We start from the raw sequence: 13,981 nt of genomic DNA, 5'->3' as shown, positions 1-13,981 counted from the left end.
TATAGAATAGGGTTGAGTGAATCGGGTTTGCATTGCTGTATCCGAGCCCGATTCTTTTTAAAAACTACGTTAAGAACATCAGCTCCGTCCTACTGTAAAAATGTATTGCCTCCGCCCGGGTCTTTCCGAAGTTTAACCAAATATCACAAGACTTATTTCGTGTCGCCTCTATCACATGTCCCTTTGTTTATTGGCATAAATTACTGTATCAAAATACAAAGCTGGACTCGGCTTCTTTAATGAGGAATAACGCAGAGTTCGGCTTAGTATTTTGATACAGTAATTTATGCGAATAAACAAATCACACATGATAGAGGCGAGACTTATTTCGTCTTGCGATATTTGTTGAAAGTTCAGAAAGACCTCTGCAAAGGCAAACCATTTTACCGTAGGACGGAGAAGATATTCTTAATGAAGTTTTGCGGATAAGAACAGGCATTTCTATAATGGGCCTCCTGTTCCGTTCTACAAATTGCGGAAGGCACACGGGCGGCATCCGTGTTTTGCGGATCCGCAATTTGTGGACCGCAAAAAAATGGCACGGTCGTGTGAAAGAGCCCTAACAGAAACAATGTTTCAATTTCTGTGTATCACAGATTTGTATAGAGCTTGCACATCTATGGGAATTATTAATAAGGCTGAGTTCACATTAGCGTTCAGCCTTTCCATTCCTCTGCTCCATTTTAGGAGGAGAAAAACGGAAAGGACAGATTCGGCACATAACTGAGCCTACGGAACCCATAGACTATAACGGGGTCCGTTGGGTTTCCGCTCAAAAATGTTCCTCTGAGCAGAAACCCAACGGATGCTATTATAGTCTATGGGGTCTGTAGGCTCCATTCGGCTCAGTTCCTATAATGGAGCAGAAGAACAGAAAGGCTGATCGCTGATGTGAACTCGGCCTAAGCATTTTTCAGATATAAACAAATCTTCAGATATAAACAACAGAGCTAAACCAGACAGTCAGAAGGTCAGTGTGTCTTTTTGTTTTTACCTCCAAAGCTTTGCATAGGTGGGAAATCGCAGTCTCTCAGTATTAGGCCTCTTTCAAACGACCGTATGGCTTTTTCAGTGTTTTGTGGTTCGTTTTTCACGGATCCGTTGTTCCGTTTTTTGTTTCTGTTCTGTTTCTCTGTTCTATTTTTCCGTATGGCATATACAGTATACAGTAATTACATATAAAAAATTGGGCTGGGCATAAAATTTTCAATAGATTGTTCCGCAAAAACGGAACGGATACGGAAGACATACGGATGCATTTCCGTATGTGTTCCGGTTTTTTTGCGGACCCATTGACTTGAATGGAGCCACGGAACGTGATTTGCGGGCAATAATAGGACATGTTCTATCTTTCAAAGGAACGGAAATACGGAAATGGAATGCATACGGAGTACATTCCGTTTTTTTTTGCGGACCCATTGAAATGAATAGTTCTGTATACGGAACGCAAAAAACGGCCTGTAAACGGGGGGAAAAAACGGTCGCGTGAAAGAGGCCTTAGCGGACTGTGCATTAACCCTTTCCACAGTGTAATAACAGTGCAAATAAACAGGATATATTACAATAAACATATACTGTTTCATATTGTTGAAGTGCATTTATAAGTGCACAAAACAGCATAAATCACAGTGCAAGCTAACCCTTCAAAGAGCAATAAAATAGGGAGTTGATGGCTTTGCGTAATAGTAATAAGGGTAAGGCCTCTTGCACACAAATGTGTGCTGCGGTCCGCAATGCACGGGCGCTGGCCGTGGGCCAGCCGCATGCGGATCGCGACCCTATTCATTTGAAGATAGGACAAGTTCTATCTTTTTGCGGAACGCAAGCACTCCGTAGTGCTTCTGTTCCGTGGTTCCATTCCACACCGTCCAAGTGAACTGGTACGCATCTGTGATGCGGAATGCACACGGCCGGTGTCCTGTGTATTGTGGGCCGCAGTATGGCGACGGGGGACACAGTCGTGTGCAAGAGGCCTAAATGTCCATAGTGCAAAGTACACTTGCTCCAGAGCAGGGGCGTAGCTAAAGGCCCTGGTGCAACAGTTCAGCTTGGCCCCCCTTCTCTCTGTGCTTTGTGGCAAGAGGCAGCACCCTCCAAAACATACAGAGTAATACAGCGCCACATACCCCTTACATCCAGTGACGTGTTCTCTTTCCTCATCCATTCAGACCGCCATGATGATTTATTTCAGCCATCTCTTGTCTCTGCAGAGTTTGACAGAGATCTTAGCTTTGTATTTTTTCCGCAATCCTTCCCACCTTCTCAACACCCCATCCTACGACCCCGCTGTTCTCCCAAATACTATACTGCAGACAGATAATCCCCCTGAAAATACTAGTACCACCCAGATAGTGCCCCTAAAATAATTTGCACACAGTGCCTGAAAAAGTAACTGCACCCTGCAAATAGTGCTGCCCAAAGTCCCACCAATAGTAATTATTAGCGCCAGATTGTCCTTGGTCTTAACAGTGCCGAATAGTAATAATGCCCATTGTGCCCGTAATCATGTTCTCCATAGTCCCCCAGTAGTAATAATTCTACTAATAATGTGTGCCAGTACCCCTTTATAATGTGCAATACAAAAAATACCTTTATAATGTGCGCCAATACAAAAAATACCCCCTTAGGACTCATGCACATGACCGTATGTATTTTACGGATCCACAACCGTATGTATTTTACGGATTCTCGCGATCGGTGGGGGTCCCAGTGATTGGACCCCCAACAATTTAATAGTTATCCCCTGTCCTGTGGATAGGGGATAACTCAACATAACTGGAATACCCCTTTAAAAAAGAAAAGCCCTAGAAAAACAAAACTAGATACTTTTGTGCAAAAGTGATTACACCATGCACACATAAATATGGAAAAAAAATCAACATGATTGATCAACTTTTGGCAAATTTCAACCAGTCATTGGCCATAAGAAACGACTGCTTGCATAAAATGTTATCCACTTTCATTAATGCATAAGGGTGCTTGGAATCTGCTGCGAGGGGGGAGGAGGAGCTGCAGGGCAGATTTGAGCTCAGTGAACTCATTTAGCTCACATCTCCCCTGCAGCTCCTCCTCCCCTCTCGCAGCAGATTCTAGTCCATGCACATGCTGCAGAAGTCATTCAGACGCATGTAACAGGTTTCAACTACAGAAATTTCTGCCCAAAATCTGCAGCGTGTATACTGGAAGAGGATGTGTCATCAGAAAATGACCTATTGTTTAAATCATGTTTTTTGTTAAACTTATTTTTATAGAATTTTTGATGATGTTATTTTTAATTTTCCATGTCAATATCTACATCTAAAACATAAAATTCTGCAGTTTTTGCCCTGGCCATTAAGTCTAATGATAGGCACCGATTCTTGTTCGGTACAGATCACTTTCCTGCAGTGATTTCCTTATCATTACAGACAGGATTAGAATGACAGATATCACCTCTGTATAGATAACACAGGATCCACTATTCACAATAGGTGAGATCACAACTTTCAGCTCCCTCCTGACCTCTGCACAGGTCACAGAGCATGCCTGCAAAACTCTCCCGTAGAAGTCAATGAGTCAGACTCCTCAACAGACATTCCTGGTCCAGTAGCAGGCGGTCACAGGGCCGGCAGCAGCTTAGATTATTATTTGTGTCATTATCCGCCATCTTCAGGGTCTGCTCGTCTACCTCGTTTGATCAGAAATAAAAGAATATAAAAACTAGATGACATTTATGGTCCATGGATGGGACTGAGTGGGGCATCGGTCCCGGGTTCTGCTGGAGAAGCAGCTGCACAGTCACTGTCCGTTAGGATACAAATTCTGATCACGTTAAAGTTGCAGGTTACCACATCTGTCACATGACCTCAATGAAAAAGTTGCAGGTGATTTACAAGAGTTGTAATATCTTCCTCCCATAGGGAAACATTGTGGTAGCCTGCAATTTTAATGTGGCCAAAAACTGCTGTAGAGGCCTGACCTTCAACCAGGGTGGATGGGGGAACAACCCACGCTAAGAGGACGTCAGTGGTCTGCTGAGTATCGTACTTAGGATTTCCCAGAACTGCAATGTCAGTATCTCAGGAGGCCAAGAAGGCACATGGCACCCTCCAGACACCTACACACTCTTCCTCCAGGGTGGTGGTCTCCAACTTGTGGCTCCCCAGTTCTAGTGGAAGTAGCTGCACAACAGCTGGAGATCCACCGGTTGGAGACCACTGATCGGCATCATCTACCGAACCTCAGTGCCCTATCAGGAGAGGTTGTAGTGCACCTTCAGAGATGCACTTCTTCTGCTGCGCTGAGCTATAATTACTCAGAAGAACAAAGCAAAGTTCCATCAAAGATGGTAAAAGCTAATTCACCCCGGGATCCTGCCGAGATCTGCATTCTGCACATCTTAAGTGCTCCGAATAAATAATGTGGAAATCGAGGGCAGGCTGCGTCAGCGCTGGAAGCCTGGAGACCCATCGCGCTGCGTGTAGTTGTGGACGCCCGTGTGATGCATTAGCATACAGATCTGTGTACGGACAGAAGACGTCCCTCAGTAACCATGGAGAGCGCTCCTCATGTAATGCCACCGGCCTCCTTTAATGCAGATGTTTGCATATAGATAGTGCAGCGTGATTTCCAGCACAGTCTTACAGGAGTTTTAACCCCTTAAGGACGCAGCTATTTTCATCACTGCACTCCAAGTAACATCTCTTTCATCTTTCTGTTGCAGCAGCTCTGTGAGGGCTTGATTTTTGCAGAACAAGGTAGGGGTGGGGGGGGTAATGGGAAAAAAACAAAACTGAAGTTCCCACTAAGACGTTCACCAGTATAGATGTCAAGTTGAAGAGCATCTCTCAGCAGGATCAACCCTATTAAACAAGACATAAAGCCTTTTTTATGTTCCTCTGTTGCGCCGTTGCTGAGCAAACTCACTTTTTACTAATATGGAAATTAGATGTTCGGTGCACCTAGGCGCGATCCCGAGCCCCTAGGACCACCAGAGCTCATCTGCTCTGCACTTATTACCCCCTTGATTGAAAGGTCCAGACATCTCGCCTGGCCTTGTAATCTCACGCCTGCGCCATAGATTACACTATCACTGCATGCTCAGTACTTCAATCTCTGTTTCTCCAGCAGCAGAGGGAACTACTGCACATGAGCTGAGGACATCATCCTTCACCCAGAAGAGGAGAACTTGCTCAGGAACAGTGAAACAGAGGAACATAAATGATGTCTCGTTTTATTCATCAAGATCAACCCTACCAGGCATTACGCCTGGGTTAATAGGGTTGATCCTACTGACATGTGCTCCTCAACTTTATTCTGTGGTTTAGCATGATTACGGCATGGCTTAAAACTGGCCTGAAAAAATTCTCCAGTAGAAAATACATGGCCTACATGTTAGATAGCTGTGGACTGAATGCTTGTTTGGCAGGCAGCTATCTCACCTCAACCTCCTCCATCTGTCCAACCACCTAGATGCTTTTCCAGCAGATCTCTAATGTGAAGACCCCACCAAAGATCTGCCATAATACATAATACTTTAGGACCATGTAGTGTGACATTGGATCTCTTGTGTATCGGGCACCAAAATATCTAGAGATCCTGTCCCCTGCCGGATGCCGATAAGAACGGGAGCCCCAGAAGTAAAAAGAGGCTAGACTGCTGAATAAAGACAATATCGGCCTCTTTAAGGACCTATAAGGAAGTACTGAGTGATGAGGGTTGATTCCTGAGGACACTTTAGCTCACGTAGGTGTCTTGGAATTATATTTTGAAGCCCGCTACAGAGTAAATATGAATGTACCTTTATCTGTTTTCCTTGGCTCCGTTTCCCGGTAATCTCTTTATGCCAGAAAACAGGTTTCATCATCTCTGGCTGCAGAACCTCCAGGTTGTGCCCTGGAGAAGTGCTGTTGGAGAAGTGCTTCTCTGGTCTCTCTATCTCTGGTTCCTGTGTCAGGTCATGTAAGGGATAGGGCTCTTCTGCTGATCTCAAGACCTACAAGATTTCACAAAATGTGACAAAAATGAGAATGTCTAGAATTTCACAATCTGTATAGAAATTATCTGTCGGCAAAGATAATTAATAATACAAAGATCTCAATATAATACTGCCTTCTACAAATCCCTTGTGAGACAACATCTCAAATCAGTTTTGGGCTCTACATCTTAAAAAGGAAGATCTGGAGAGAATTCACGGATGGTTGACTAGACTATTAGGATCACAGGTCTCTCTTAAGGTGGCCATACACATTAGATTGAAGTTGGTTGATGTTTGGATATCAGTTAAACAATCATCTAGTGAACGTTCGTATCTCAGATGCCGCCATACACACTTTAAAGAGGACCTTTCACATCTCCTGACATGTCTGTTTTAATAGCTGCATGCATTCCCCATGTAATTACAATTCTGGGTCATCTATTCTTATGGATCTGTGTTGTGCCATTCCTTTATTATTTCTACTAGAAGTTATGAATGAATTGCTATTAGCCTTCAGTAAGGGTACAGAGGGGAGGTAACCAGTTGGGAGGGGGGGGGGGGGGGTGTAACTGTACAGACTCCAATCAGTGCTGCCATTTTCAGACTGTGAAAGTACACCCCCCAACTGGTTACCTCCCCTCCGTACCCTTACTGTAGACTGCTAGCAATTCATTCATAACTTCTAGTAGAAAAAATAAAGGAATGGCACAACAAAGAGCCATAAGAATAGATGTTCCAGAATTGTTATTACACGGCGAATGCATGTAGCTATTAACCACCTCCGGACCGCCTAACGCAGGATCGCGTTCCGGAGGTGGCAGCGCTGCGCACAGTCACGCATATACGCGTCATCTCGCGAGACGCGAGATTTCCTGTGAACGCGCGCACACAGGCGCGCGCGCTCACAGGAACGGAAGGTAAGAGAGTTGATCTCCAGCCTGCCAGCGGCGATCGTTCGCTGGCAGGCTGGAGATGTGTTTTTTTTAACCCCTAACAGGTATATTAGACGCTGTTTTGATAACAGCGTCTAATATACCTGCTACCTGGTCCTCTGGTGGTCCCATTTGTTTGGATCGACCACCAGAGGACACAGGTAGCTCAGTAAAGTAGCACAAGCACCACTACACTACACCCCCCCCCCATCACTTATTAACCCCTTATTAGCCCCTGATCACCCCTAATCACCCCTGATCACCCCATATAGACTCCCTGATCACCCCCCTGTCATTGATCAACCCCCTGTAAAGCTCCATTCAGACGTCCGCATGATTTTTACGGATCCACTGATAGATGGATCGGATCCGCAAAACGCATCCGGACGTCTGAATGAAGCCTTACAGGGGCATGATCAATGACTGTGGTGATCACCCCATATAGACTCCCTGATCACCCCCCTGTCATTGATTACCCCCCTGTCATTGATTACCCCCCTGTAAAGCTCCATTCAGATGTCCGCATGATTTTTACGGATGCACTGATACATGGATCGGATCCGCAAAACGCATCCGGTCGTCTGAATGAAGCCTTACAGGGGCATGATCAATGACTGTGGTGATCACCCCCCTGTCATTGATTACCCCCCTGTAAAGCTCCATTCAGATGTCCGCATGATTTTTACGGATGCACTGATAGATGGATCGGATCCGCAAAACGCATCCGGACGTCTGAATGAAGCCTTACAGGGGCATGATCAATGACTGTGGTGATCACCCCATATAGACTCCCTGATCACCCCCCTGTCATTGATCACCCCCATGTCATTGATTACCCCCCTGTAAAGCTCCATTCAGATGTCCGCATGATTTTTACGGATGCACTGATAGATGGATCGGATCCGCAAAACGCATCCGGACGTCTGAATGAAGCCTTACAGGGGCATGATCAATGACTGTGGTGATCACCCCATATAGACTCCCTGATCACCCCCCTGTCATTGATCACCCCCCTGTCATTGATTACCCCCCTGTAAAGCTCCATTCAGATGTCCGCATGATTTTTACGGATGCACTGATAGATGGATCGGATCCGCAAAACGCATCCGGACGTCTGAATGAAGCCTTACACGGGCGTGATCAATGACTGTGGTTATCACCCCATATAGACTCCCTGATCACCCCCCTGTCATTGATCAACCCCCCTGTCATTGATCACCCCCCTGTCATTGATCAACCCCCCTGTCATTGATCACCCCCCTGTCATTGATCACCCCTCTGTAAGGCTCCATTCAGATATTTTTTTGGCCCAAGTTAGCAGAATTTTTTTTTTTTTTTCTTACAAAGTCTCATATTCCACTAACTTGTGTCAAAAAATAAAATCTCACATGAACTCACCATACCCCTCACGGAATCCAAATGCGTAAAATTTTTTAGACATTTATATTCCAGACTTCTTCTCACGCTTTAGGGCCCCTAGAATGCCAGGGCAGTATAAATACCCCACATGTGACCCCATTTCGGAAAGAAGACACCCCCAGGTATTCCGTGAGGGGCATATTGAGTCCATGAAAGATTGAAATTTTTGTCCCAAGTTAGCGGAACGGGAGACTTTGTGAGAAAAAAATTAAAAATATCAATTTCCGCTAACTTGTGCCAAAAAAAAAAAATTTCTATGAACTCGCCATGCCCCTCATTGAATACCTTGGGGTGTCTTCTTTCCAAAATGGGGTCACATGTGGGGTATTTATACTGCCCTGGCATTCTAGGGGCCCCAAAGCGTGAGAAGAAGTCTGGTATCCAAATGTCTAAAAATGCCCTCCTAAAAGGAATTTGGGCACCTTTGCGCATCTAGGCTGCAAAAAAGTGTCACACATCTGGTATCGCCGTACTCAGGAGAAGTTGGGGAATGTGTTTTGGGGTGTCATTTTACATATACCCATGCTGGGTGAGAGAAATATCTTGGTCAAATGCCAACTTTGTATAAAAAAATGGGAAAAGTTGTCTTTTGCCAAGATATTTCTCTCACCCAGCATGGGTATATGTAAAATGACACCCCAAAACACATTCCCCAACTTCTCCTGAATACGGCGATACCACATGTGTGACACTTTTTTGCAGCCTAGGTGGGCAAAGGGGCCCATATTCCAAAGAGCACCTTTAGGATTTCACAGGTCATTTACCTACTTACCACACATTAGGGCCCCTGGAAAATGCCAGGGCAGTATAACTACCCCACAAGTGACCCCATTTTGGAAAGAAGACACCCCAAGGTATTCCGTGAGGGGCATGGCGAGTTCCTAGAATTTTTTATTTTTTGTCACAAGTTAGTGGAAAATGCTTATTTTTTTATTTTTTATTTTTTTTCATACAAAGTCTCATATTCCACTAACTTGTGACAAAAAATAAAAACTTCCATGAACTCACTTTGCCCATCAGCGAATACCTTGGGGTCTCTTCTTTCCAAAATGGGGTCACTTGTGGGGTAGTTATACTGCCCTGGCATTCTAGGGGCCCAAATGTGTGGTAAGGAGTTTGAAATCAAATTCTGTAAAAAATGACCTGTGAAATCCGAAAGGTGCTCTTTTGAATATGGGCCCCTTTGCCCACCTCGGCTGCAAAAAAGTGTCACACATCTGGTATCTCCGTAATCGGGAGAAGTTGGGGAATGTGTTTTGGGGTGTCATTTTACATATACCCATGCTGGGTGAGAGAAATATCTTGGCAAAAGACAACTTTTCCCATTTTTTTTATACAAAGTTGGCATTTGACCAAGATATTTATCTCACCCAGCATGGGTATATGTAAAAAGACACCCCAAAACACATTCCTCAACTTCTCCTGAATACAGAGATACCAGATGTGTGACACTTTTTTGCAGCCTAGGTGGGCAAAGGGGCCCACATTCCAAAGAGCACCTTTCGGATTTCACAGGTCATTTACCTACTTACCACACATTTGGGCCCCTAGAATGCCAGGGCAGTATAACTACCCCACAAGTGACCCCATTTTGGAAAGAAGAGACCCCAAGGTATTCGCTGATGGGCATAGTGAGTTCATGGAAGTTTTTATTTTTTGTCACAAGTTTGTGGAATATGAGACTTTGTATGAAAAAAAAAAAAAAAAAAAAAAATCATCATTTTCCACTAACTTGTGACAAAAAATTAAAAATTCTAGGAACTCGCCATGCCCCTCACGGAATACCTTGGGGTGTCTTCTTTCCAAAATGGGGTCACTTGTGGGGTAGTTATACTGCCCTGGTATTCTAGGGGCCCAAATGTGTGGTAAGGAGTTTGAAATCAAATTCAGGAAAAAATGAGGAGTGAAATCCGAAAGGTGCTCTTTGGAATATGGGCCCCTTTGCCCACCTAGGCTGCAAAAAAGTGTCACACATCTGGTATCCCCGTACTCAGGAGAAGTTGAGGAATGTGTTTTGGGGTGTCTTTTTACATATACCCATGCTGGGTGAGATAAATATCTTGGTCAAATGACAACTTTGTATAAAAAAATGGGAAAAGTTGTCTTTTGCCAAGATATTTCTCTCACCCAGCATGGGTATATATAAAATGACACCCCAAAACACATTCCCCACCTTCTCCTGAGTACGGAGATACCAGATGTGTGACACTTTTTTGCAGCCTAGGTGGGCAAAGGGGCCCATATTCCAAAGAGCACCTTTCGGATTTCACAGGTCATTTTTTACAGAATTTGATTTCAAACTCCTTACCACACATTTGGGCCCCTAGAATGCCAGGGCAGTATAACTACCCCACAAGTGACCCCATTTTGGAAAGAAGAGACCCCAAGGTATTCGCTGATGGGCATAGTGAGTTCATAGAAGTTTTTATTTTTTGTCACAAGTTAGTGGAATATGAGACTTTGTAAGGAAAAAAAAAAAAAAAGAAAAAATCATCATTTTCCGCTAACTTGTGACAAAAAATAAAAAGTTCTATGAACTCACTATGCCCATCAGCGAATACCTTAGGGTGTGTACTTTCAGAAATGGGGTCATTTGTGGGGTGTTTGTACTGTCTGGGCATTGTAGAACCTCAGGAAACATGACAGGTGCTCAGAAAGTCAGAGCTGCTTCAAAAAGCGGAAATTCACATTTTTGTACCATAGTTTGTAAACGCTATAACTTTTACCCAAACCATTTTTTTTTTACCCAAACATTTTTTTTTTATCAAAGACATGTAGAACTATAAATTTAGAGCAAAATTTCTATATGGATGTCGTTTTTTTTTGCAAAATTTTACAACTGAAAGTGAAAAATGTCATTTTTTTGCAAAAAAATCGTTAAATTTCGATTAATAACAAAAAAAGTAAAAATGTCAGCAGCAATGAAATACCACCAAATGAAAGCTCTATTAGTGAGAAGAAAAGGAGGTAAAATTCATTTGGGTGGTAAGTTGCATGACCGAGCAATAAACGGTGAAAGTAGTGTAGGTCAGAAGTGTAAAAAGTGGCCTGGTCTTTCAGGGTGTTTAAGCACTGGGGGCTGAGGTGGTTAAAACAGACATGTCAGGAGATGTGAAAGGTCCTCTTTAATCCATATTGGCTGTCACACTTGTTCAAACTGCCCTTACATGTTCAATGAAATCAGGCGATGGACGAAAGTTCTTTCTGGGAATATTCTTTCAAAGAAAGATCTTTCGTTCACATCTAGACGTTGTTTACGTCTGAAAACTGCTTATGTCATTCCAATTAACTTGTATTGAGGCTCAATACAAGTCTATGGCAGACTAAAATTGCAACAATGTATCTGTTAGGCCTATTGCACACGACCGTATGGCTTTTTCAGTGTTTTGCGATCCGTTTTTCACGGATCCGTTGTTCCGTTTTTTGTTTCCGTTGTGTTTCCGTTTCTGTTCCGTTTTTCCGTATGGCATATACAGTATACAGTAATTACATAGATAAAATTGGGCTGGGCATAACATTTTCAATAGATGGTTCAGCAAAAAACGGAACGGAAACGGAAGACATACGGATGCATTTCCGTATGTGTTCCGTTTTTTTGCGGACCCATTGACTTGAATGGAGCCACGGACTGTGATTTGCGGGCAATAATAGGACATGTTCTATGTTAAAACGGAACGGAAATACGGAAACGGAATGCATACGGAGTACATTCCGTTTTTTTTTGCGGACCCATTAAAAATGAATGGTTCCGTCTACGGACCGTAGACGGAACGCAAAAAACGGGAAAAAAAAAAACGTCCGTGTGCAATAGGCCTTAGGCTGTGTTTCTCCAGCTTCACCCCTCCTACTAAAAGGTTCTAATTCAGCTAGAAACTGTATGTAAGGAGAGCAGTCAGAGCACCTCGTTGTCTGCAGATAGGGGCCAGTGCTTAGTAGAAGATACTCTGCCAGACTGCATGAGTGATCAGAAGAAGACAATAAGATGGGGATACTTAGCCACAGACTGGGTCACCAGCCCTTTGACTAGGGAGCCATCCGGACGACCAACCCACAGACCCTGGGCCATTAACCCTTTGGCCAGGGTACCAGCCTTCTGAGAGAGGGACAGCTAGTTCAAGATTTTCCTAAGTCTCGTCAATGTCTTATTCCCAAAACCAGAACACAAGGTCTGTCTAAACAAAACCAGGGGACCAGAACAACTCCACTATATTACCCATTATAAAACCCTATCTTAGCATTTTAGATGTTCTCTCAGCCCCTAGACCTGGTGGAGCCATTTGAAGGGTCAGCTAGAAGATGCCATGTCCTGCAGAAGGGGTCATGTATCAAAAACCATACAGATGAATATTCATCAAAGAAATACTGGACCTAATCCATAACTTGGGTGTGTGCTGCTCATGATTGGAATTAGGCCATCCACCGGCATCAGCCATGGTAACGTCACCTCAATCAGGGCTCTGCAAGATATGGTAAGTAAAGAACGCACCCTGTACTGTCTCTAACCCCTCCATGTTTGATATGCACGTGCAGAACATTATGACGGGTTGAATGAAAGTGGTATGAAGTCGCTATGATGCCCAAAATATATTGTAGAGTATAGATTCTTCATAGCATACACACTAGCCTCTCCCTGACATCAGAGGCAATGGTGCTAGTGGGGGAATCTGCAGACTTTCTTATGGTCCTGCTACCCCCAGGCAACTGTTTCATAACGCTCTGTTTACGTTCCTCATTAAGTTCAGTTTCTTTTATCCTTTTTATTTTCAAACTGTTATTTGTTGCATTGTATTTGTATGTCGAGACTCAGACATCTATATAACTGAGGAAAGGAAACTCAGATATCTATATATTGGAGGGAAGGTGACTCACATCTATATACTGCAGGAAAGGTGACTCAGACATTTATATACTGGAGGAATGGGTTCAGAAAGATCAAGCCTTAGCTCCCAGTACCATCTGGACCACCTCTGTCCATTGCCCCCATCTATGAATCAAAGTGAAGAGCCACCAACAAGCAAATCCAATTCCATTCAAATATTTGTGTTGCCTGAGCCTGCTCACTCAGCAAAAAATGCTGCCGATATCCCGCGCCGGCGCACTCATTCCTTTGACCGGCGCATGCGCACTGCGATGCCCATTCCTTGTACGGCATCACAGTAACTATTGCGCATGCGCCGGCTAACGACGCGAAAATCGGCGTTACTGTGATGGCGTACAAGGAATGGGCATCGCAATGCGCATGCGCCGGCCAAAGGAATGAGTGCGCCGGCGCGGGATATCGGCAGCATATCAAGTTAGTACAAAGGCGGTCAGAGGGAAAGGATATGCAATGAGAAGGCTGAGCAAGCAGGGCACCTAAGAGAGTAACGCCGCCCTGGGCACTTGCGAGCCCTCATTTGCATATCTTATAAAGATCGTTTTTGAGGGTTCTATAAGTCCAGGATTGATGCCAGAGGTAACGTTTTTATTAACTGTAAGCATGCTAGGGAGCTGTGGGAAGGGTTAAAAATGTGAAATGCTGGTGACAGACTCCCTTTAAAGGAGTTGGACTGTGAACAACTAGTATCACTTATCCACATAATAGGCAATAAATGTATGACTGCTGGGACCCTCTGCCTTTACAAGAACGGGGTTCCCGAGTCCTGTGTGAATGGTGCAGTTGTGCGCGGGTGTG

This window comes from Bufo bufo, chromosome 3 (assembly GCF_905171765.1).
Source record: "Bufo bufo chromosome 3, aBufBuf1.1, whole genome shotgun sequence".
NCBI classification, from domain to species: Eukaryota; Metazoa; Chordata; class Amphibia; order Anura; family Bufonidae; genus Bufo; species Bufo bufo.
Note: the sequence above shows the minus strand (reverse complement) of the source record.